Here is a 27,025-nt window from a genome sequence, read left to right as displayed (position 1 = left end):
AAGGGATGTGTTTACCTTTTGCTTTGGCTTCAGCTGTGTCTAGACACAGTTTTACGTGCTTAATGGTAACCGCAGAGCTTTTGGGAGAGTCATCTCGCTCATTAACGCCCAACATTAAGGCCTCCTTGAGGCATTTGCTCCAAGGAAGTGCTAGGCAGTGCCACCAAAACTTCCAGAATCAGGTTTGGCAGGACCTGGCAGCGTGATTGTGGCTTCTTGAAAACAAAATCTTGAACACTGCTGATTCGTACTGCCAAATGCCTCTAGCCCTGCGACAGGATCTTCACACACAATGCAACTCTCCCTTCAAGCTGCATGGGTGCGTATTCACCACTAGCTAATTTTAGGCAATACTTCAGTGTTTATGTTGATTTGATGGTTAAAGCTTTCTGAGATGTTTTGCGTAGAGAATTCAAATGTAGTCACAAATGAGAAAAATGTTAATTGGATCAGACAGCTCTGTGTTAGATTTCAGGTGCCCCACAGCTGTGAGCCTTTTTTCTTTTCAACAGTGTTTTAGTCAAGAAGTGGAATTAATGCTGGGTTTATCTTAACATTTCTGATTTTTCTGGCTTAACATGACTCCTTTCTTGCCCAGTTTGAGACTCCCACTGGGAGATAATTGAAGTCCCTCTTGGGAGAGTTTCTGCAGCAAAACTGTTTTCTTTTCAAGCTCTCTTTCTGTTTTGCCTCACTTAAAATTGACAGAGATGTGGCTGGATGTGTTGATCAATTTTTGAAAGGGCTATGAGCAGCAAAGACGGGCAGAATGGCTGATGTGCAGTGATACCTGGCGCAGTGCTTCTTGGTAAAAAACAAATACGGCTCTCAGATTTGTAGGTGTTAGATTTGTAATTTTTCTACAGTGTTAGGCAGGTTTTCATGTCTTGCATTTCATTAAAACATTTCTTGACAACATACGCTGTGAAGGGTATGCTGCGTGTGGAACAACTTGGAGGATGGAAAGATTAACTTAGCACTTCAGGATTTGGGCCTCACAGTGCTCTCCTAACGTCTGTCGCTGGAATGATCCTCACAGGCACTCCTCTCCCAAGATGGTTTCTCTGTAGGGACATTTGTAGTGCCTCTTCCAGATTTTGGTGAAAGAAAAGCCGGTGCTGACTCTCCTGACTTTGGCTCTACATACAGGTGTTAAATCTGTCTGAAGTTCACATCAGGAACTCTCCCTAAATTAAGAGGGATTTGGCAGTCTCTCGTGGGCTCTGCAGCTGTCTACCGTGACAACGTATGACCTTAGAAAGCTCGTGACAGTAAGGGCAAAACAAGGTGAAAAGGAGTGGAAATAAAAATTGGCGGCCAGGCTGATAATTGCTGAGTGACACCTTGTGTGTAAGCGCTCAGTCAGCATCCCCGGCCCTGCTCTTGCCGGGCAGTTTAGCCCCACCTGGGAAAGGCCCAGGTTTACTGGAGGCCTACAACAAGCTCTCTGCCTTAATCCCATATAACTTTTTTTCCCCCACAAATTTAATTTTGTGAATCAGAAAGAATTAACGGCAAAATAAAGCTGGGAACTGAAGAATAAAATGGACAAACATAAGAAAGCATGTGGGTCATATCTTGATGCTAGGCCTTGCTTTCCAGAGGAGCAACAGTACCCCCCTACAGGTAGGGGACCCGAGGCTCCTGCCTGGCTTTCTGCCACAGAACAGGCAGGGCAGAGATAACATTTCAAGGATATTTTAAAAAACTATAGCTACTTAGAAAGCCTGGTCATTCTTGCACTTCTCAAACTATCCCGGCTCCTCGGAGCAGGCTTGGACACAGAGCAGATCCCAAATGGCTTCCTCCAGGGAGCACGGCTCCTGCTGCTGTGTACATATCCCGACCGTGCTCCTCAGGTACTGCCATACGATCGCTACATATCAATCAGTACAAGTAAATCTATTACTGTGGCCATTATAATGGCCTTAAAGTGGCTATAGAGAGAAAGTAACACCACATCACTGGGGTCTTGCCTTTGAACACGTTCTCAAAGATATAATTAAAACCACCAAGTGCTTATTTCAAAGCCAAAGTTCGTAAGTGATGGGTCTGGCATCATGCCTATTGCAGGAAGGCTAATTACACCATAAATTAAACTTTTTTTTTCCCTAACCAAACATTATGACCTTTAATAAAATTGTTTTTACAACCAGCTGTCAATAAATCATCCAGGAAAGCTAGTGAGAAATGTTCTGTGAGCACTCCACTTCTGTGAATTTCATTAGCTGCAGTTTATTTGGTTTTGTGAGCTATGATGGTTTTTAAATCTCAAATTAAAAGCCCCGAACCATAAAATCTAATTCAAGAAAGTTAGCATCTCAGTCTCCGAAAATGAGCCTCTCTAATTGCAGAAATTAGTCAAGATTGTATAACGATCAGGACGTCATTAAAGAAAAGAATAGTGCGTAGGCAGTGCTTGCTTCAGCTACAGCAGCTCCAGAAAAGCTTTTTTTGAATATACCCTTAACGACAGAAAAATGTCTCCAGGTAGACTGATTTGAAAGCACTGTGAAAGCCTTTTAACCTAGCAGTTTGTTTTCTCAGACATCAGTTTTCTGGCCTTATTTATTCTCTATGCGCATCAGGCCTTTTGAGTTTAGACACATGCAAGAAGTTATGCTGCATATTGTACCGTTGTGCATGTAGCCATGAAGTATGAGGTAATGTCAATAGGCTTTACTTCAGGAGCTCTTTTTGTTTTGCATTCTTAAGGCTCCTGTACTACTTCATAATAATTACAAATATTTGTAGGAAATATACGATACTGCTTGATTTGTGACTTTAAGATGGACATATTTTAAAGCCAGGCATTTTTATTAGGTTGGTACCAGAAAATGAAGCTGTTAACATTGTACTCCTCTGCCTCATAAAGCTTCTAAGTAGAAGAGTGGGTTTATTATCTGTTGCAGAAACATCTAGAAAGCCTTTACGTTTGAATCTGATAAGGCAAGATAGCAATCCTTATTCTCAGCTCCTTTTTGGAATTGCAGGTTTCCTCACATTTCTGTTTTCCTCTCCATATATTTTGGCATGATTATTTCAAGCCCTTCTTAACGCTCACTGTTCATCTGACTTTCCATAGCTCATTTTTGTGGAATATGTATCATAAAAGTCAGATATACCTTGCTGAGCCACGCATAGCTTCCGTGACTCCTTGTTTACATACTTGCTGACAACTCACACAGACATCTCTATTCTGCCCTGTGGTTTATATTCAGAAGGTTCCCCAGGAGTTCATCTGTAAAGTGTGTCCACTCCTTCTATCGTATGTTGTTTCAGGGACCCTAAAATGAATATTTAATCCAAAGGCGAAGATGAGACTTTCTAGCACCTACTTTTTACTAGTAAATTTAAAAAATTACCTCTTTTCCTGTACTCTCCCTCTTTTTTTCCTTCCAGACTTTTTTCCTCTTCCTGCCTCTTGTCACAAGCATTTGTGTATTGTTTGAACCAAAGGTCTTTTGGCATGTCTACACTAAAAATATTAAAAAATAATGTAAAAAGATTTCGAGTCTTTATTCACCATTGCAGGTTCCCTGGGGAACCTGTTGGTGCACATGAGAAGCTTTGAGACACCTGCACCACTCATTCCATGAGCTCTTCTGAATCTCAGTCTGAGACATGGATTTCCCTGTGTGTTTTCCTTCTCTGGCTCTCACAAATTGGTCCATTCACTTATTTCTTGCCATACATGCATGCACACTGCCAAAAATAGCCTTTCAAACCCAAACGCCATAGTGTAGTCATTCACATTGTTTCCCAACTTACAGTCCCATGTATACCAATGTCTAAATGCAGACATATACGTGCACACATTTATCTATGGCATGGTGATGGAAGTGTCAGTTTTTATTATGTGACTTGATTTTACGGAGTGGGTTCCCTTAGTCTGCTAGCATGTTATAGCCTCGTTATTTCTGAAACCAACAACTTTATGCTTATTCCTCATATTTGATCTTTAGTGAGACTGTTATTGTAGCTATTCTGATGATCTTTAATGTTTTCAGACTGAATTTCAATTAATACAGTGGGTTTTTTTCCTAGGCATTTGCCTGTATGACATGTAACTGTCACTTAAATGCCATGGCAAAACAGTTGGAACTACCCCCCTGCCCCAATCAAATACTGAAACATACACTCTGAACCTTCCTGTGAGAAAAAGAAATCAATTATAAATTAATTCTAAAAGCAAGATGTAGGCTACTGATGAGGGCAAGAGAAATCAGAATGTATAAATATCAGTGACTTGAACTCCGTGAAATATACACACACGCACGCCTGCATGCACACATGCGCATAATGTTAAACTTGATCTGGACTTTTTCCTTCTGGCTTCATTAATCAACTAGCCAGTTAATCTGAAATATTTCACTTCAGCTTCACAGATCTGTTTTATGTATATACATTTTTCAGCTTTTATTTTGTTTGAGGTTTTTTTAATATTACTTGGCTTGCCCTTCCATTATTCTTGAATGTTTAAGGTTGGAAAAAAAAGTAAATTACAGACCCCCATGGACTGATGTAACACAAGAAGGCAGATGTTTTTCCCTTTTCTCAGGTCACACGTTGTTTTTGAACTGAATGCACTAAGTCCAAGAAAATGCTTTAAACAAAATACCAGTTTCATATAATAGTAGGCATCTCTTTCTGCAATCATGTTTATCATATGTGGAAGCCATAGGCACTTCAGATGAATAGCTCCTATTTAGTTCCTGTTAAGTACCAATTTGAATTGGTATAACTTTATCCATATGGAATATGCATCATAAGTGTCAGAATTGCCTTGGTGAGCAGTATATAGTTTTCACAAGTTCTCTAGCTAGCGGTCTATTAATCTATCTTTGGATTTATTTATTTATTTATTCATTTATTTAAATAACAAACAACTGACTTTTCTGAAAAGTAAAAAAATTACATTTTTTACTTTTCTGAAAAGTAAAAAATACTTTTCAGAAAAGATTTTTCATATTGGTTTAACAGGTAATCGTATAAAGCGAGTGCTCTCCGCACACATTTTCACCATGCATGAAAACAGAAACTCTGGCAACTAAGAAGAGTGTCGCTCCGTATGACTCTTGCTCTGTGATATGACCTGCTTGTTAGGATTTTGTATCAAATTACTGCTTCCCCCCGCCCTTTTTTATTTTTCTTAAACGCTTTAGCATTAGAGGTACTACTCCTTTCATTATAATTGGGTTTTTCTTATTGTTTGGCTTTGTCTTGTAGCAAGACTTAGAAAGTTCCTAGAAGAAGGAGTATAAATACTAATTATATCAATAGAAGGCAACGTCTGAGGGAGACAAAATGCAAGGACTTGCCAGATGCAACATTTCCATCCAAATTAGCATCAGAGTTTTCACGTTTGGTTTGGTTTCATGTAAGGTTTTAGCTGAGGCTTGGTACCAGGAGAGGGGAAACTCAGCACTTTTACTGAGTACATGATTGCTGATAGCCCCAGGCTCATCACAACTGTCCAATTTTAAAGGCATTTCCATGAGATTTTTCTGACTTTCTGAACCAATGTCCTTTTATTGCATTTTTACCTATGCAGCATATAAAAGACGAGTATTACTTTTGTGGGTAAAGTTTTTAGTTGCTGAGTGTGTACCTGTTACTTGATACATGCTCCGATATTTGCCTTCCATTTTCAAGTGAAAGCAAGAGGTTTTTAGACTGCTGAAGAGTCCCTGGATTGTGGGAGTGCTCAGGGAAAGCCAAGACACCAAACACCTGTTTTTCACTAAACTTGAGGATGTTGGGTAGGTCAAGAGGGGAGCTGTGGGTTAGCTCATTCCACTGTAAAGCAATGAAAGCCATAAAATATTATGAGCAAAAAGCCACCTGTTCTTGAATTAGTGCTTGCTGTCTACCTTTGTGGTTTAAATTGAAAGTTCAGTATCTAGGCAGCCTGTTTTCCTTTTGCTCTGACTTAACCACAGTGTGTCAATTTGTACAGTGCCTTCACAATCAGCTCCATCTCAAAGCTCTTTGCAAAACATAAAAGCAGGTGCACACACGCATCCCTTCCTCTCCCAGGCACAGCACACTAACAGTACAGCTACTTTTCTGTAAACAAAGCATAAAAATCAGGTGAGTGTCAGAAACTAAATTTGATACCAAAGTACTAGAGAAGATTTTCAGAAAGATACATCCATCACAATGGATGGCTGAGACAGTGCTCCTTGATTTACTTCAGGTGCTGTATCCTACAAATGCAAATGCTTTCCAAGTAGCAGCTCTCCTCTGGTAGCTTCACAGTCCTCCTTTGTTGGAGAGAAAAGCTGATGGTCTCGGTCTGTACTGCTGGGTGTCAGTGTGGAAAAGCATGAGTTTTTTGTGTAATTTGGTTGGGTTTGGGGGATTTTTGGTGTTTGTTTATTTATACTTTTTTACCTGGCAACATATTAGTTTGTTCAGATTCAAAATGTAAATGTGGAAGAAAAGGAGCTGACCTTACAGAAGAGCCATGTACCTGATGAGAGGTACTCTGTAGTCCAAAGGGGCAGGGCCTTGTCATCCCATTACTACATTGACCAAAAGACAACTGGCTGAAGGCAAGCAAAGCAGCTAGAGAGGGGTTTATCATGAGATGCCTGAGGAGGTGGTAGCTTAAACAGATTTACTCTGTCCTGCTCTAAAGGTAGTGTGAGTGCAGCTGACTGTTGGGGACTAAATGCCACAGGTCTTTTTTTTTTTTTCAGGTTTTAGTGTATATCCTTTGACTCTTGATCTTCCAAAAAATGCATGCTGGTACTGATCTCAATGATGCCTCTGTGCCTGTTTTTGCTTGTGGCATAGGCTATTCAATCTGTTGTATTTGCTCAGTTAGCATCCAGTTCAGTGGGCTCTGAAGTATGAGGCTGGTGTGGCCACGTTACACTCTCAGGAGCAAGTCTGTTTGTTTCATTAGGTCCTTGGCTTTTAGGATATTTGAGGCAACAGTCATTTTATGCACCTGCCTGTGATGCCTAGGTGAGAGCTATGCTCATCCTCCCCTTCCCACATTGTCAGTGAAGAGAGAGAAAGAGAGCATCCTTGGGGTGGTGATTCCGATCTCCCATGGGCTGAGTCATTGTTTCTGGAGATGCTTCTCTTCTCTCCACAGACAGCTTGTCCAGTAAGTGTGCAGCAAAGCTCAGGCCAGCGTCCCTTTTAATGTTCTCTTGTGAAAAAAATGTGAGCATAAGGCTCTCCAGCCTCCTTTTGGTGGCCATGGGAGGGTTGGGAGTCTATGTGACCTAGCATAGACCTAGTATGTGCTAGGTCACATCCGTACAGCTCCTCCACTATATCTATTCTGTGATTCTGTGGTTTGTAATGAAGCCCTAACATCCAGAGATGCAGCTTTTGTGAGCACTCTAAATAGGCAGCTCTCTGCCATTTCCACTGCAGATGGCACAGTCTAAAACCAGCCTTCCCACCAGGTAAGAACATTGAAAATGCAGGTCTGTGAAGGATGCAGGCTTCTGCAGTCATCCATGTGTGCTCCAGGAGAGGTTGTTGTGAACAGGCTGGTTGTTCAGCTCCACAAGAAAGTTTGCGCCAACTATACAAGGTTCTTGTCACTCATCTTCTGATGGACACGAGAGAGGAGCTTTAACTTTAGTAAGGAAATTTTTTTTTTTTCAATATAGTATGTTAGGCTTAAGGAAGAGTCATATGAAGTTCATGCTTGTTGTAAGTCATCTTTACTGTTAACATATATTTGCCAAGCACTACAAAATGCCCAGGAGAACTTCAGCTTGCCTGTATTTCAATGGTTTGATATTTTCACATTTCTCTGTGTTTTTGTTTGTTTAAAAAAATTTACTGTCCAAAGCAAAATAATCCTTCAGATAATGCTATAAATTTTAGTCTAGCTCCAATTCAAGTTCAAATAACAATATTTTGTTAGTTCTAGCTTATTTAAACTCCAGAATCAAGTAAGACAATAATCAGTTTAGTTTTGCAAGCAAAGGAAACAAAAAGAAATAGCTAGGAATGTTAGAAAAATGGAAAGGAGTTGTCTCAGTCTCTGTAAGAACTACACACAGATTAACTGATGGATTTTAATGCCAGTATTTCAAGGTTAGCTTATATGACTTTTATTAGAAAAACCTTAAAATTAAAAAAAAAAAAATCACAAAAAGATTAATGAAGTGGCTATTTGATTTAGTATTTGTACAGGCTGCTATTTACCAAAAGCAAAACCTATTCTGCTCTGCATACTCCAAATCTACTTCCTCAGTTTCTGAGCTTGTGCTGTCAACCATTTTCAAAGCTCTGTGGTAGCACCATTAATAATCCTTTTGATATTCTTTTCTCTAATAAATGTAAATCATCATTAACTCATTGGGTATTAGCATGGATGTCATAAGTATTTCTATGGTATTCCATCGCCTAATAGAAACACTCAGTTGTGCATCTGACTAAAACTAAAGCAACAACATTGCTGTGGACAAAAACTTGAAGGAATCCCATCTCATGTTATGAATATGAGTGCTGCTGTGTACTCTGATGAGAAATTTGGCCAGATTGTGGCAAGTGGGACCATGAGGGAGATGAGAGATTGACTCCTGCCTCCTCCGAGCTTGGAGAGGGCTCACTGTAGCATCCTAGCAACGTGGTGGGGCTCCAGGCGTTATGTCCAGGGTGCAAACCCTCCCACATACAAAGGCAAGGCCAGTGTAGCTGGTCCTGTGCTTTTGCTTGGCTCAGCATGAAGTGCTGAGCAGTGATGACCCAGGCACTGACACCAGGCAGGCACTGACAGCTTTTGGTTGCTCAGATCAGTGGTGGCAAAGGCATCTGCCACCCCAGATGGGGCTGCTGGCCATGGAGCTGAGCCGGTGCTGTTGAGTCTTTTGTTTCTTGTAAAGCTTCCTCTCTCAGAGTTGAGATGATGTATGAGAATCGTGGCTCTGATGCTGACGGAACTTGGGCTTTTGCCATCAGCAGGCCTGGAAGTAGAAAGAGGAGCAAGAAGGTCCTCCTCAGGTGGCTTATCAACTAGTGTGAATTGTCATCGCTCTGTGGAAGCCCAAGGATAATTTCCACAAAGTGAGGATCTACCTGCTTTGCTTTTTAAGCAGACCACCTTATTAATCTCAACTGGAGTTCTGCTTAAATTTGATAGCACGAGACAGTGCCAGGTATGCAGCACCTGGGCAAAGGAGGAGGATGAGCCGCTCATGCTCTGCCCTTCCAGTCCGGTACTCTGAATTTACCTGGTCACAGCAGCTTTTCTCCAGCTGTGCGGACAGGCCATGTGATGGGCAAAGTAGGGCAGCGTGTGCAGTATCACAGCATATTCATGGCCTTTGGCAAGAGGGAAAACGGCAGGCTTGGAAAACTCAATGATGTCAACAGGACTGGGATTTCCCTATTTTAACTTTGAATCTGGTTTAGTACCTGGGTCTGCTAGCTGTGGTTGCTGGTCCTTGCAGTGAAAACAAAGCACTGACATAGATGAGAAAAGGGAGATGAAACTACGGTGTTACTTCAGTCCAGCATCAGCCATAAAGACAAAGGAGAAAAAAAAAGCATAACTCATTTAATGTGGCAAAACAGAAACCCTGCTCTTTACAGTTACTGAACAGACACATCTCTCTGTAGCCACGCCAAAAATAAAGCCTGTATTGAAATTGCTGGGGGCAGTTTCAACTTTGCTATTGAGTCATACAGTGCTTTTATACTGAAATTTTGAGTAAGCTTTTTCTTTTACATTTTGTTTTTGCTTTTTGGAGGATTAGGTATTTACATTTAGACTGGGGAAGAAGGCAGGCAGACTGGTTTATAAACTTCACATTACTGACCATTTTTTCATACAGTGGGCTATTATTTTGGCAGTAATTGCAAATGATCTTTGCACTGCAAAGGTATAAAATGTCAAATTCTCGACATCTAGTCAAAGTAAAGGAATATATCAGCTTTTTAATGACTCTGAATATTGGTCTGCATGATTATTTTATTTACGTGATTGAGGTCAATTACATCCTTTTAGAACACAAACAATAGTAATAATTTAAATTTTTCTGTTAGCATTTTAACTGTGGTTAAATGTTTTTTCCTAAACAGCTTCTTCTAATATCTTTAATTTGCAATATTTTTACTGGTGCCAATTGTTCTGCTAAAGTTTTGCAATGGATATAAACCACAGTGGTTTGTTCATTACACTAGATGCCTACAGATTTCTTTTTCTCTGTAGCTGTGCTGTATGATTTTATGTGAAATTGATTCTATACAACTGTAACTAATAGGATTTTCCTGGAAACAATCAGAACATCTTGTACCAATGTTTACAAGAAGAAATTGATAGCTATCTAACAGTTTCCAGGAAGATGTGAATTAATGCGAAGCCAGCCTCTGAATGTTTTTCAAAGGGAAAGATTAGGTTTTATTTTATTTGTACTGAAACTTGTCATGTTATTTGAATTCCCTTGACATTTTTTCGTGCTTCAGAGCCTTTTTTTACATTGTCCATCCATCAAACATGCTCGTCTTACGAGATGTTTGGGAAATGTTAATTGAACAATCCTGAGTTTAACCCCTCCTTCAAATACTTTGTAAAAATACAGCTGTTAATAACCTTTATTTGGCTTCAATTTAGATATGAAAAAATCCATTTCAGGAGGTTACTGAAAAAAAGTTTAGACTTAATATGTGTTCCCCACATATTAAGAGCAATGGCATGTGCTGTAAAGAATAAAAACCACAACACACATACATCAGTCCTCATGGGCTAATGGAAATCTAGACCTGATTAAAAACCCATTTCAGGACTTTTTTATTGCAGGGGTGGGTTTGATAGCTGTCAGTGTACAGGAAAATAGCACATCTGGAATCTTACTGTGTACTTGTGCTGGCTGGTATAACTCAACCTGTGTGTCAGATTTTTTTTTTTTTAATAGCCAAGATTTATTTGGTTTCTATTAATTTTTTAAAAGTCTTTGGTAAGTATGCTTATTAAGTACTAAATTTTTACCTTCCACAAATTAAAAGCTATATTTTAGTAGTGAGCAGTTTCCTTTTGAGAAAAGTAAGAAAGCCAGAAATACGCATTAGTAATGTGGAGAGTTAAGTTATTTGATTACAAACGTACCCCAGTGGGTTCTCAGGGATGACTATTTTGCAATTTGTTTAATGAAAGTTGCATTTTTCTTCTGACTTTTCTATCTAGTTATGGAAAGTCTAAAATGAGATATTAAACAAGTAGCAGACTCTGACTCACTATAATATCAAGAGTTTATTTTCCCATTAGGACAGTGTATAGAGCTAGGAAATTGTAAATATAGTTTAAAAAACACTCAGATTTGCTTGTAAAACATGAAACTTCAATAAAGAAGAGGCTTTTTTCCTAAGCAATGTCTTGGAGAAAAATGAACAGTCAGCTACAGATCAAGAACTCCAGTGTTGTTTTGGTTTCAGATCTAACCAAAATTTTAATGAAATATCTATATTTGTAATCATCCTTAAGTTAAAAGCAAGAAAGAGCAATAAAAGTCTTTTGACAGTCCCCCACATCCTTAGATTTATTGACTAGTTAAATTTTTAATAGTGCAGTTTCAGAACTTTTCTATTTTAATTACTCTAGAGATTTGTACAGCTGAAATATTTAATATATTTTCATATATTCAAATCATGGTCTAAAATCAACAATGTCCTGGATGTTGCCTGTCTTGGATGATCCTAAAAATCTCCAAAGATTGAACTATGCACATGAGTTAATAACGTTTTGGCTGATTTACTCAACAGTGTCATTTTAGCCCTGTCCTACTCGGAAAACCCACAATATTTTAAAGTTCTTGCAGGTTAGAGTTACCAGGTGAAACTGTAAGTCTTCAATGGGAAAAGAACCAAAAGGGGATAAATTCTAATCATATTCTATTATCTTCAAGACAGCAATGTTTCTGAAGCAAATTATATACTATTTATTTGATTTATATACAGTGTAGGTGGACATGCATTTAAGTGTCAGTCCAGTGTTAAAATGACTAGTTATAAAAGTCACAACAAAGGACCTCTAGAATGTCACTACAAAGTGCCCAGAAAAGTTCAGCCAATTCATTTTGCTGAGGTAGAGAGAAAGAAAAGTACACCTTTCTGGGATAAAGTCACCCACTGGAACAATCATTCATCAAGTAGTCATAATCTTGACACAGCAGAGTGTCCATCAATTTTATTTGGACCAAAATCAAGTGAAATACCTGCACATGAGATATTTGGGAATTTTGTGTGATAACATATTATTTGACCCCAAATATACCAGTCTTTTCAATTTCTTAAAGGCTTTAGAGCAGAGTGCAGTAGTGACTTCTCAGATAATTATTTATATTTTACAAAGTGTAACGTGCATTTCCTTAGGCAGTGTTATGCATGAGAAGTAAACTGTACAAAATAAATGAGCAAAGCATACATCGTGAAGCAATAGTGTGGCTTTTGGGTTTCTTACTAAGCAGGCATTTTCAGAAACAGATTTTAGAATGCTGTGATTCATGGGTGATCAGTGGGAGATATTCTGGGCATTTTTTTTTTAAATGGGGAATTGAACAATCCTGGGTCTTACTGGACTCTAACCTGGGTCTTGTACTGGGTTCCTACCTTCTTTTGCTGATTAGTCTTAAGAGGTCTAAAGATAGAAGCAGAAAATGTTGATAAGCAAAGTCTGCTTTACCAGACAAAATCCCCCACATGTCCACATTTTAACCCTCTGATCAAACTGAACAAGGTATGAAGTTATTGACAGGCTTGTGGGCTTGCAAGGACAGGAGTCTGCAGTTAGAAATTATGGGGAGGTACCATTTTTTTCATCTTGTGTAGCAAGGAACTTCTCTACTGATTTTTGGCAAGTAACAACAATTTGTAGTAAAATTTTGCATTGTTTTGTTGCAAAGGGTCAACCCAGAGTCAATGGTTCCTTTTTTAATCTCAAAATAAGCTGAAACTAAAGTAGCCTGTACACAATAGGAGGTATGTTCCACAGGACTTTCTCAAGGCACAGATCCATATTAATGAACCAAGGATTGTGTTTTTGAGAGGCATTCCCTGTCAAAACACTGCTGGTCTAATGCTGGGTCTGTTGGACTGTTGTGCTTCTCTGGGCAAGAGCAGCTACTTCAAAATGAGCCAGTTTTGCTCCACAGACCACAGTGAGTAGCTGTCATCAGCGCAGCCCTGCTAGGCTTATGTGGTGCAGGTCTGCAATGCTTGGGCCAGGAGAGTAGGTGCTGGTGCCAGGTGGGTGATCTGAGCTCAGTAATCCGGTGGGAAATACGGAGTCACCCTGCTCTTGTGCAGCACCACGCTCCTAACCATCGTGCACAGAGCCTCTGCACTCAGCAGGCGGTTTTGGTAGAAATCTCATGCCGGGTGTGACCTTTACCACTGGTGGATGTCACTCAGTGGGCTGCTGGTCACTAACAGATCAGAACTGTGTTGCCTTTATTCATGTTATAATTCTGTGGTGAATGAGGTCAAGTCATTTGCCATTGCGTTTGGATGCTTGCAGAGATCCATGATGTTTGCTTTCTTCTATATCCAGACAGTTTAAATTTGGCAGGGCTTGCATGAGCAGATGAGTGCTATTAAAGGTGTGAAAATATCCCCACAGGACTGCAGCTCTTGTGTAGATTCCTGGATTTCAAGAGAGAGGGCAGATCCTAATGATGACCTCTTAGCCATTTCTGCCAGCCATTCTCAAATCAACTTATAGACCTGAATTCAACTAAAACTTAGTTTTTTAGAAAGACATTTGGTTTTGCTATTAAGTCTTCAAGTGACAGGGAATATATTATGTCCTCAAGTAGACTATTTTAGTGCTAATTTACCTCCCTAGTAAAAATGCACATTATTTTTAGTCTGATTTTGTCTGCTCTAGCCATTGGACTTTTTCCTATTCCTGTCTACAAGCTTAAAGTAGACCTGATGATTTATAAGATGGGAAATATTTTTGGCATGGATGAGCATATAAACTATGATCAAGTCAAGCATTCAAATTACCTTGGATAAGTTTGAATCTCTACGGTCATTCAGGAAAAGACAGGTTTTCCAGCCAGCCACCCGTTCCTCTAACCCTTTTGTAAACTGTTCCCAGTTTCTGAACATCCCTTTTAAGTGAAAGTCGGCTAGAGAGCTCAAGCTCAGAGATGCAGCAAACCTTGTCTCATGCTCTTTTAGTACTTGTTGTAATTTACCTTGTGATCCTAAGATGCCCCAGAGAACAAAATAGTTTTTCTGTAAAAAATTGTGAGCTTTATAAACCTTACAGAGCTCTCTTTCAGGACGGTAATTCTCATCATTACAGCTGTCACACCATATTTACTGCTGTCACTGTTTTCTGTTAAAATGATGAAGCAAAGCAATGTCTGCAATTGTTAACATCATCCTGGGTACGAAATGTCTCATGTTTCCTAGCAGACCCTAAAATAGAGGGAAGAAAACTGAGGAGGAAAGCTTTGGCAGCTCTGAAAACCAAGAGCAGAAAGTTGCTGCCTAGTGACAGTAAGATGAGAGAGGACATGAGGATGACAAATGGGAGTCTGTGTGTGGGATGCCTCAGGACACAGCTATGGAAAGATCTTGGGTGGGGTGGGATTTTCCTGTGTCCCAACAGGGAAAGTTTGGGTGCAAGGGCCAGAACTGCAGGGCCTGCTTGGCAAAATACAGTTGGAAGAAGGAACAAGTTAAACCCCTTCTTGGATGGACCAGAGTTTCTGCTTCCAAAAATGTCATAAGAAGTCCCACAACAGCCTTATCTGTCATCCTAGTAGCTCTGCCACAACCTAGTAGACATAAGGCCCATTGGTGTCAGCTCTGATCATGTTTGAAAGAGAGATATTTTTTTTTAGCATTCACAGTAGCTCCTACTATTGTACATCTATTAAAATTTATATTCTGTAGAAACTTCTTCACATTTGTTCTTCACGGGGAAAGATTTTTTGTCTGCTTGGAGTAAGGGAGCTTTCCAGCCATGGACCTTAGAAGACTGAGGAAACAGGATTTGGCACGAAATGCCTTGGGGGTTTTAACCCAACCTGAACTGCAGGTCTCTGTGGGCAAAGGATATTGTTTCATGAATGGACTATATCTGGCAAGGAGGTCTAGTGACATTGCTGAACAAGACAGTAAAAGCAAAGTCTTCTGCTCCTGTCAGATTTCAGGATGCTGAACTTTAGTTCTATTTAAATATCATTTTTATAATTTAGTATTTTGTCCTCTGTGGTTGCTAGTCCTGGTCACTTCTTTCTTTAGCTTGTTTTCCCTTTGCTGGCTTCATTACTTCCTCAAATCCCATCCATCTTTGGCTTTCCCAAGTCTTCACACTCAGCTATACCTGCAGCTGGAAGTATGGGTGTAAATGCCAGTAGAAAAGGATGAGTGAATTCAAAACAGCTTTTCTATGATTTTGTTGCTACTAAGGTGAATCTTCTATAATATACCAAAAAAAAAAAGAGATTACCCCCCAAAAAAAAAGAGATGCCCCATCTAAACTAAACCCAGTTTAACTGTTATGCTGGTGGGAATGTTCTGTGCTTGTAAGCAAATGCACAGACTTCCTGCCAGAAGGGGGTAATTATACTAATGCCTCTAATAAGCTGTAGAGTTTGTTTCATTGAGTAGAGGTTTGAAAGCTAAAACAAACGATAGACTTCCTTCCAGAAAATATCGTTTTGTGACATTTGAAGCTGGAAAATATTATCCCTAGTTTATAAATGGGGAAACCAAGTGCGGAGATGGTTATGTGATTTGCCAAATATTTCAGAATCAGCGTGGAAGAGAACTTAAGTGTGACAACATTTCCAAGGAGAAATGATAGCTCTAATGTCTGTAGAGTTAGCTTAGCTCCTCGTTGCCTAGCAGAGTCCTACACTTCTGCACTTTGTGGCTGTGAAAAAACACCTAATCAAAATGGTAGCATTTTTTGTGTGTTCACTTTTCATAGGTGCAAATGAAAACACCAGATGGAAAACAAAATTTAGCTGACCATGGATATTTTAATAGCTATATCAATATCAATTCTTTTTCTTTACTCCATTCATATTCAACAAGGACATAGATATACTACTACTTTCCTTAACAGAAAGGGTCAGTAGAAAAGTTCAAATGATGGTGCTTTTCTAACCAATCTAAGAGAATTAGCTGCACTAAAATGCTTCCTGGCTTGTGTTACCACAAAAATTGCAAAAACAGTTTTACAAGCTGCTGTGCTTCAGTGCAAAGCAAACACATTAAAAACATTTAATGAGCATTGCTTCTTGCATCTTCCTGTTAATTTATATCATTTAGTCCTATAAAAGAATCAAGAGCTGTTTGTTTGGAGCAGCTTAAGATGTTTATTAATAGTTGTTGGTCATGTTGTACTTGTAATGTGAGCCTAGATAGGAACTCACAGTTGTAACAGTTCTATGATATCAAGAGAAGTTAACTTTGCATTTGCTTAAACATGTAGGAAATAAACCATTTATGACACAGTAGAATGCAGTTAGTTTTGTCTACCTGATCATAAACTGGAATTTGATATTTCAGTGCTGTGCATCCTCAGACCCTGAGCCTAAGGGACCTCGCACCTCCATGGTGCCTTTCAAAGTCAACGTGGAAGGCCCCGCACGGGCTACGGAGAGGTGACTCCGCTCCTGCAAAAGAGGCAGCGCCACATGCTGGGAAGCTCCACATCACACCAGAAGGTTCAAAGGCCCTCATAGGAAAACAACCCAGAACTGTAAGGGGATGGCACAGACGACCTCAGAGATCGTCTCCCTTTTCATTTCCAGGGCTAGGTGGTTCATGGCAGTGCTGTTTCCAATTACAGCTCAAGCACAGCTGCAAAATTCCAATGGCACCCACAACTTAGGCACAGCTTTACTGCCTCTCTTCCTGTATCACCGAGCTGATATGCAGTATATGCAACTGATTTGGCAGATATATAGATTCAGGAATAACTTGGCATCATCTGGACATATTATTGGCAATTTTTCAAACCTTTCCCTTCGTGTGGATCTCAAAGCCAGTCTCGCTTCATTTGTAAACGCAGTTACTTGCCTAAGTCATGCATGATGCCCTCTAATAAAGTTATTTCTCCAATAAGCTCAGACCTGTTGGACAACTTTGTGCTGGAACTAATTATGCTTCCTGACATCCAGTGAGGAGTGACTCATAATTTGCATATGCCTGCCTTGTATCATAATTCCTGAACTGTCAATTGAACTCATTCTGTATAGTCACATTGTATAGAAATGTGGTTTTTCATAAGTCATGTAATTTGTGCATTTTATCATCCATAGTTTCTTTGTGTCCGAATCTTTGACTGTGCTGGTTTTTTGTATCTCAGATAAAAATGAAATCCAAAGGCTCAATAAAGTAAGGCTTTATGAATAATGCTGGAAGTTTTCTACTGTGGGGGTTTAAAAATACACTAATAGAAACACTATTGAATTTTGAATTTCTGCTCTAGTGGAGGAGAAAAATGATGAAATGTGAGAGAAAGAAAATGGTTAATGGTGAGAGAAATGTGAAGACGCGGTATGAAAGAGACTGGGGCAGCACTTTCTTTTCTCTTAGCCCTCTGCACAAGGCTCATACCCAGTTCTACACACTACAGTGAGTTACTTGCGGTATATTAGTGGGGGGAAAAAAGGTGGTACATAAATTTTAGGCTGGCTTTCTGCGTGGTGCCAGTTTCAACACTTCTCTCCTCTTTACTGTCCTCAGCATCACTGATGTCAACCAGTATTTATTTTGATAATTCTGCTTTCTTGTGTTATGAAAGACCAGGCTGGGCCCAGTTCAGGATGGAAGCTTAGGTAGCAGCTGGATATGTGAAACTAAGTTTAATCATGGCACAATGCTTTCTGGTAGCCTCGATGTAGTAGGAAAAGAATGCTGTCCCTACAGTGAGGTTAAATAGGTCTGCAGGTGATATTGCTGGAGCAATAACACACCCTCTAATTCACTGAGTGCAGCTTGTGATAGGAACATGATGTGCCAGCTGGATAGGATCCTGCTAGGAATGACTATAAACCCTTTTATTAAACATGATTCTGCTTGTCTGTACTTCCTTCTCCCCTCCACTAGTTCTCTGAATTGCAATTTCTATCTTCTTTTGTATACAGTAGGAAAAATAACCCAGATGAAAGCTTTCATTCTTTGCCTTATGAACCTCTTTCCTCAGACCCCCTAAAGGGAAATTGTTCCTGGAAAGTTTGGACAGTTCCTTTATTTTCCCTAATACTTGCAAACACTAAACCACTGCCTCAGAAGAGATATTTGTATTGCCATACACTACTCGGTGATTTTTTTCCTTTATGACTTTTCCCTGTCTCTTTCCCCTGCCTTCTAAGGCACAGCTTGTGGAAATATGTCACGTTTCTGTGGTACAGCAGAGTGGGAGGCAGCAAATCTGGATCTTATTACCAGTTTGGCCATAGTCTTCCTGTGTGAACATGGGTAAGTTATTTCTTTCTGCACTGATAATACGGCGATGTCAATCACTTACTTCATGGGGCAAGGGTGGCCGATCTGTAACATGCTTGAAGTGTTCAAGCAGTGAAGATGGGACTCCCAAAGCGGGTCTCTGTCGTGTGTTTGGCTAGCATGGAGACTTCTGGGCAATCTGAAGCCCTTCTGTGGGACACAGCAAGTAGGGCAGCTAGCTGTTACAGCTGCTAATGCTGATACGACCTGGCCACCCTGGGATTTGGCTGCAGGGCAGCCCAGACCTGCTCTTCAACAGGTCCTCCGGTGAGTCATCTCCGAGTCCCACCCTGTTGAGATTTTGGTATGAAACATGTGGGATTAGCAAGGCTGTTATGGGAGAATAAATGGAAATGAAAATGCACTGAGCTCTGGTGAGACAAATATCAGAACCACAGCAAAGAGGGCTGGGAGGAAGCAGGTGGTCCACTCCCTGCCAGATGCAAGTATATTCCTGCATGTCTGTTTAAGCCATGCTTTAAAAAGTGCCAGTGATGGACTAAGCTGGTACCAAAATGCAAATATTAGGGTTGATTCATGTTATAATGTACCTTTCAGCCATCTTCTTGTTCCCCAAAATAAACAAACTGCATGGGTTAAGGAGTGCATTCCTCCCCACACGTGTCAAAAATCTCTGGCTCACTCTGTTTGCTCTGTTCCCCGATCCTATAAATTACACAAACTATGTTCATCTTGGAGACATACTGCCTTATTTTCCCACTTACTGCATAGCTTGGCAATGTTAGAAGGGACATATTTTTCCTCCCCTTCTTTTTGTCTTTCTGTTGAGCATTTTATTTAACTGGGGCTGTAAAACAAAAGCATTAATTGCTAGTCTGGTACAATGCTTCATGCTTTGTTTGATAGTGGGCACCACTTATAACACAGTGTAAAGGTAGTTTAAAAGATGTGCTAACACACTCCTTCGAGTACAGTTCATCTACATGGTGTGTGTAAGAAAATGACCCACACTTGGGACTGACAGGGGTTAAGAATAGATCTGGCAAAACTTCACATTCTTCCCCTAAAACTGGACCGAGAAAGCGAGCAACCTCCAGGCTCACAGTCAGCAGCTGAGCGTTGGGCTCAGATTCGCACGCCATGCAAAGCCGATGACATAGCCTAGGAAAAAGGAGGGAAAGCTCCCTCTTGATAATCAAGCTATTCCCCAGTTACTTCTGTTTTAGATCCCCGTCCAGCAAAGGCTCCTGCGTGGACTTTATATACTTAAATAGTTCCACTGAGGCAGGTGTGATTTCAGGGTGCTGCCCAATTAATCTTCTTTCTTTAAAATAATTTCTGAAGAGTCAATGACTTCCAGGACTGGGTCTTTGCTGACAATCTTTGGATCATTTTGAAAAAATGCATCTTTTCAAAGCAATCAAGATACTAAAAGGAAGCACTAATATAAAAAATGAACCTGGTTTTCCCCAAATTGTCTACAATTAAAGATCGAGAATCCCATTTTATTACAGTTTCCCGCTACTAAGCCTTCCTTCACAAGAAAAAGATTCACAGAATACATTTGACTAACTTCTTAACAAACAAAATCGGAACAACCTGTTTTGCTAGGTTATGTTAATAAACACTTGCTGAGAATCTTTAATTTCTTAAATTCTCCATGCTCCTTGCTAACTCTGTGCATAAGAAAATTACACAAATATTATTTTTTTTTAAATGAAGCCTTATCCGTTTTGTGGCCCTACTTGTGAGTTCTAATCTCTCACACCTGGAGATGTCTCCCTTAATGCTAAACTACACTGAAGATTAAAGTTTTTTTGAAGGTGCAGGGATGTATGAACAAGTTCAAAGGTCTTAAAATTGCATTAGTTGGTAGGGTGTAGCTGGTTTACCAGAGTTACCAAAACAATACTTAACTTCTATACAAACTCAACATGCAATTAAATACATTCATCTTGTTCTTCCGAGTAGAATCGAATCAGCTTCCAGAATTTAGCCCTGCTTGCTGTCTGCACGTAACACGAGATGGTCTGGAAAAAGCTTGCCAGGGCTTTTTTGTCTTCTCTTCCTCAATATACCAGGAACTGCAAATCAAAGGGAGCAATATAATATGAATATGGGGATAAGTGATGCGAGTTTAAAGGAAAAATCATGGTAATGAAGGTGTTTTGCTTCTGCTGAAAATCACCTTAACTCCTCATGCAAGACTTCTGCTTTTGTGACTAGCTTTCACAGTTGGAAACATGATATTGTCTGTGGGCTTCACGGACGAGAGCGAGTACGACGTGCTCGCATTCTATCGATTTTCCAGATCTGAGAATGCTAATATTTTTCATGTGCAATCACACTGGTGTTTACATTATTTGGGGATATGAAGTCTGTTTTGATGCTTTATGAAGTCTGACATTGCTTGAATAAACAAATTCTTAATAATTGATTAAAAAGTGTAGTTGTACCACTTAATCTGTCTGTGTGAGAGAGGCATTTTTCCTCTGGGACAGGAATAACCCAGCATTTAGTTAATCAAGTTTTAAAAGCTGTGAATTTAAGCTCTTTGGGATATATACATTACCAATTGCAGGAAGTTGGGAAATAAAAGGAACTTTTCAAATAAAAAGATGTCAATTTAATAGCAAAGGAGCTGGAAACAGATGTTTCACGCAAAGCATAAGAGTTGTGTCATTCCTTTAGGTTTTCAAAGTCACTTCTTGTCAGATGCATTGGTTAAGAGAGAAAATTAATGAGCTGTGTTAAGTTTTATTACACAATCTTCTGATGTGGGAAAGCTTCCCTCCAGGAACAGCTCTGTGCATGGCTTAACTGATTTAGGCATGCCTGCTGCAGTATTCTCCAGAATGTGTCGGAGATCAAAGTAGGGGGAGTTATTCAGGTTTTATGGCAAGGTAATTAAAAAAATATGGGGATTATTACATATAAATCATACTTGCATAAATTTGCTGGGAAAATAAAATCAAATAAACACGTTTAAAAAATGAGATCAGGAAAACATTCAGCCACATTTTTTACCATTACAGATGCAAAGCTGTACCCTGAAGTCTACACAGTTGACCTCTTTCTTCAACTGCAGAGAATTTGGCCCAGTTCCATTTTGGTGCTGTTCTCATTACTTTAAAAAAAAAAAAAAAAAGAGAGAGAGAGAAAAAAAGGCATACTGAGCTCTCCTATGTTGTGCCAATGCGAAGAGGGGCACTTTGCACCAGGTACAACAGACGGAGAGGTGGTCCCAGGGGGAGCAGCGACAAGACTTCCCGCGGTTTCTGAGGTGATTTCATCTGAAAGTTTTAGGTTTTTTCTTCTACTTGTAGGAGAATCTACAAGTAGGCTTGTGTGCCTGAGCATTTATCTTTTCAATGCAAATGTTAGCATTATACAAAACAAGACACAAGAGCAGATTCTGTTCTCCCTGCTATTGTTCCAGTGCAGAGTGTAAGCGAAGAGCAGGTTTAGACCAACAGCTTCTGGAAAAAGGGGTAAAAAAGGCCCTAGAAAACTGCAAAGACTTTCTGTTCTCAGGTACACAGGACTTCTGAGGGGAGTGCATACAAGCTCAGGAAAGATTGTAAGCTCATCCTTTCTGGCCACATACAGGAGAACTGGGTGCATGCACTGTGCTCCAAATAGGGGCTCAGAAATCCCAGTCTAGAAAGAGGGAGAGATGATCCAGTTGTAAATGTTGAAGTCCTGATCGTGACATGCAGAAAACATTTCTCTCTGGGTGGGAGAGAAATGAAGAGTATTGTGAAACTTCTCTTTAATCAGAGGAGAGCTTCCACATTTCTGTCACATAAATATGCAGAAAGGATAAGCTTATAGCTTCAGCTGTCCTGAATGCAGTGATACCATATGATGACAGAACACACATGCACAAGCCTGTATAAACATACACAGTTGTAGCCAAAACGTATAACACTGTCAGGACTGAGCTTTCTCTCTCTAAGGATGTGCATATGCCCTCTTTGGTCTAATTGGGTTTATGACTCCACATCTGCATGTATATGCAAGAGATATAAAATACAAGTACAGTAGCTTTTGATGTGCAATAACATTTATTTTCTTGTACCAACTACAGGTCCCCAAGAGAGTACATGTTAAGTTCACACTGGAAGCTACACAGCTGAAGCACTAGCAACAGAATAAGCAGAACGCGCTTGGCTGTCATTTTACCAATCTTCCCTGCTGCAGTCCTAACGTGCATGAAAGAGGGGCTATTGGCTGGCAACTCCATACAGATGAAACAGCACAATTTGGACAATGAAAACCTATGTGAAGTGCCAGGTGAAAATTTCCCTGTGCTTTGCTCTTCTGGGTGACGAAATCATTTCCTGAAGGAACTGAAGAAACCACCCCACGATGTCAAATTGTTTAAAGGTACTTCATTGTGAAATATTGTCCATCTCAACCTTGTCTCGGTGTTTGGCGTGGCAGGTCTCTTCCACTTCTAACCTTTTTCAAAGAATCAATAGATGCTGCATCTAATAATGATAATGAGTATGTATTAAAGTTATATTATCTGGAGCTGGAAGCTGAAGGCCGGACCTGAAAGTACTGCAAAACTGAGTCGTATTTCCATGTTCCCTGAATATGTACTGCTGTTAATCACATGTGCACAATCTTGAAGACAAGGACCAGAAAACTCACTGAGATTTTGAAACAACAATAATATAAAGCCCATTGCAAGATTTAATATAAAATCTGAACAGTAAAGAATTCTGTGATGTATCTGGTTCTTGTTTGATGTACTTCTACTGCCACAGTTAATATAGTGTTTGCAGTGCACACATAAAGCAGATATGCCCAGATTCCTCTCTAAAAGTTAAATTATTTTATAGTCATGTATGCTATCTTTCCTGTTATTTTTTTCCCCACTATTTCGGTAGGCTGTATTTAGTCTATGTAACTTCTTCTTAACAGCTTTCAATGAAATTTGCTGTAATATAATGGTAGAGGTATGTGGTTATAAAGAAGGCTATAAAGATTCTTCTAAGAAATTTCAAAGCATGAGGGGAGTCCCTCTTTCTTGGTAATTACCAAAGTCTATGAGAAAAATAATCCTCAAATGAGGTATTCAGAAATATACTTTTCTATTCTCAGGTACTAATGATTGTGTATTTCACTACAGCAGAATAAAAATCACCCTACTACACAACATCAGTCGAAGTCTTTTTCAGCCCCCAAAGTAGAATTGAAGTAGTATCTAAGTTTTCCTAAAGGCTGGTGCCAGCCTTTCAGACATAAGGTTCCATTTTAGCCTTACTTCTTTTGTATGCTTGAAAACATTAGCGAGCTGAGGGTTTTCTTGTTTTTGCTGCAGACATGCTGCATCCATGTGTGAATGTTTTCTGCAAGATCTGCAGAAAGACAGGAACATACAACGTCGTGCCTGGCCAAGGTCAGTCTGACCCGAGTATTCAGGATGCTTAGAGCAATAGCCCCATTAACATTTAAGTCCTTGTGTCCAGTAGGAAGCTGATGACTTTTACTGGCTTATTTGTGGCTCTCAGTGGCTGCAAGCCTCAGGAACAACATTGTTGAGAAGTTCATTTGTGTTTGGGTTGATTGGTGCATATGTGCATCCTAAAGTGCTTTGTTTCATAACCAGTGTGTTGATACTGGGTCCCCGTGTCACTGCTGCTGCTGCTGGCCGTTTCTCCCTTTCCCAGTTCTCTTGCTGGCTTCCTGCTACACTGGGGAAAAAAGAGGCAGTATGCTGGGACATCCTCCATCAAACTCTCTGCTCTGTTGGAGGGGTCAGGGGAGAATATGGACTGGCAATCTGTTGACAATTTGTGTCTCTGTCTCTCCAGTGCTTCCTGGAAGGAAGATGTTGAGTCTCAGCACAGAGTATGAGTTCCTTGCTCCTCTGTGCTGCTCTGTGCTTGCTTTTCCAGGCAAAGTGGAGCACTCCAGGACCATACAGCAACCCCTGATGGTCAGCGTGCCGTACACGGTCTGCTGCTCTCCTTCAGCAGGGAGCCCTGGGGGCTGCAGTCCAGGAGCCAGTGGTGGCCTTGGCACTAAGCCCCTGAGATGCCTGCATGCTGGTGGAGCCCTGGCAGATATGAGCACAGAGCCTTCTTCCCAAAATCAACCTGAACCCTTGCTGCAGTTGTGTTAAGGTCAAGGGATGGACAAAGCTGACTCTAAGCAGTTAGTTACTTAACATCCTCGTTTCACCCTTTGTAAAATGACATCGTCACTGGGAAAGACCTTGAAATTCTTCTCTAGAAGCTGCTTTAAAAATTGGAACATATTACTGTTACTGTGTTACATATTACAGGTTACTGTGGAACTGGAAAAAACTTTACCCTGGACTTTTCCTCATATGTGTTTGTGCCTAGAAGGCAGCCTACATGGGCCTGTATCTAGACAGACTCATGGGCACAGTGTTTCTCAAGGCATAAATTATTTTAGAGACTCACTAGGTTTACTTTAAACAGTTCCATCTTCTCTACTTGGAGCAGGCTGTGTTATCAGCCTAAGTGCAGCCATTAAACCACTTGCGGCCAGAATTTTTTGTTTGTGTGCTAGCATCAGTGTCGGCAGGAGAATCACCACTGGAGGTGATGCTAACTATCAAATATGTAATTGCTCTCCAGTAACAGTGACTACGGGCTTTAAAGGGGAAACAGGACCCTATAAAAACTGCTTATTCTGATTCTAAAAGGACTGGATAAAATAAGGAACCTGGTCTGAACTGGTGGAATGATTTTGTGATGAGATACATGGCTTGGGCAATCTGATTATGGGCCATCTGCATCTTATATGCCCTTGAAGGCCAAATTTGCTCTTTGGCAGGTTTTTCTTTGGCGTTGCACCATCTTTTGCTTTCAGCTATCTACACTGATGAGATTTGGATAGCTTCTTGTACAAAGCAGTGCAATTTAATGGTTTTCCCTAACTAGAGCTATATTAGTTTATGTGAAACAAAGGCATGCCTTTCTGACAAAGATGTCTCTAATCCATTGACTATGTTGTGTTAATGTTTATTGATTTTTTGATGAGTGCAATGATTTGGTAATTATCTTTAAATCCTTCCTCTTCTGAGTGTGCAGTGTTTAATGTATGGTTTTATTGATTAAATAATGGCATACACTTATGTAACAGCAGTGTGTTCCTGTACAAGATCTTCCTTGTTTATAAATTAGATGCACCATGTATTCAAGCGTGGCATCAGTTAAGCTGACATGCACCGAGGACTTTGCTGGCCCAGTTCTGGCACAAGTGTCCAAACAGGTAGGTTACACTGTGCTATATGTGCTAGATGTTCAATACAAATTCAATTACATCAGCAAAGCTGCTGTAAGTGAAGAAAACCATTTTACATTTTTTAGCAAATATTGCTGAGGGTGAGTGTTTTTTAATGGCATTTTCATTGTTATCAGGACTGGTATTATAGGGATAACTGGAATTTCTGGTGTGACTAGGCAAAGACACAGAGAGTCTGCTCTCCTGCACATCATGGTGCGCTCAAGAGTTAGAACAGAACAGTGGTTTGTGGAAACCAGAGAGAAAATAAATTTAACAGATGATCCTAAATATTTTCAGTGACTTTACTTAGTTTCCCACTCAAATTATAAACACACTTGCCTATTTGCCTCCCTCTCTTGCAACACCGTTGCCAGTTATTCCATTCTCAGTGTCTTTAATGAGTAGCCTTCATTCAGTTATCACATAATCACATAATCATTTACCTTTTACATATACATTTACAAAACTCTAATGCAATGTGAGTTTAAAGTCAAAGTCCAACCAAACAAGGAGTGAATCAACACACTGAAAGTCAAAAAGTGGCCACAAGATGTGCTTTCAAAACATGAAGCTGCTCAGTCAGAAGGAGGAATTTCAGTTCTTTGCAATTAACCCTACTCTGGTAATCCTTCTGTAAGAAGGCATACACATCTGTTTATCTTTTCATGTAACATGCACTGTGGAGGGATGAAAATCAGAAGCAGAGCTAGTTGCCCTTCCAGGAACTTCCAGATCTAATGTAAGATTATAATCTTGGCATCTAGACTGTTTGAAGATGGCACAAATAATAACAGAGAACAAAACCCAACCCAATTGTCCCTAAATTCCAGTACAGAAATTATACTTAAACATCCCTTGATACACTTCAAAACCAGCTTGTGTTCTTTTCTGTGCTTGTTCCTTATGTTCACTGTAGGTAGGTGACTGCTTTTCAGCTTTGAACTAATTATCATTCCTGAAAGCATTTTCCAAACCACAACCGCTTTATGGGCCAGCTTCTGTTCTCAGTGAAATTACAGGAGTTCTGCTAGTGACTTCAGTACGAGCAGGAGCAGTGTTAATGAAGTAGTCCTATAAAAGAAAAAAGGGGGAAAGAAGGAGGTAAACTACTTTACTGGTGCTTTGAGGTTAAGGTTAGAAGATTGCTATAGTCGTTACAGTAAAATGACTTGTTCTACAGCTTTTTCTTTAAAATGGAAGTGCAGCATTGGCTTACTATGCACATCCTGACCTCGGCCTGTATACGTACTCTCGCTGCATATTCTGATTTTGGCAGGAAGCAAACATTGGAGTCTTTTTTGCTTTGCATTTGCTACAAACAACTTTTTTGGACTCCATGTGACAG

General features: G+C 40.0%; 1 long non-coding RNA gene across 3 annotated transcripts in view; it reads left to right on the top strand.

Annotated features, from left to right (window-relative positions):
* Positions 1 to 25,415, top strand: part of LOC140650225 (uncharacterized) — a 62,005-nt gene extending 36,590 nt beyond the window's left edge. The window contains exons 3-6 of one of the 3 annotated variants that reach the window (XR_012041894.1): positions 21,447 to 21,694; positions 22,502 to 22,800; positions 23,744 to 23,821; positions 24,321 to 25,415. This is a non-coding gene — a long non-coding RNA (uncharacterized lncRNA). Of the gene's footprint in view, positions 1 to 21,446; positions 21,695 to 22,501; positions 23,541 to 23,743; positions 23,822 to 24,320 lie in introns of those variants that run through there. The other 2 variants (XR_012041892.1, XR_012041897.1) reach the window with 2 other exon arrangements.
* Positions 25,416 to 27,025: the final 1,610 nt, after the last annotated feature.

Source organism: Ciconia boyciana, chromosome 3, assembly GCF_034638445.1.
Source record: "Ciconia boyciana chromosome 3, ASM3463844v1, whole genome shotgun sequence".
Classification (NCBI taxonomy): Eukaryota; Metazoa; Chordata; class Aves; order Ciconiiformes; family Ciconiidae; genus Ciconia; species Ciconia boyciana.
This window is presented reverse-complemented; position numbering and strand designations above follow the sequence as displayed.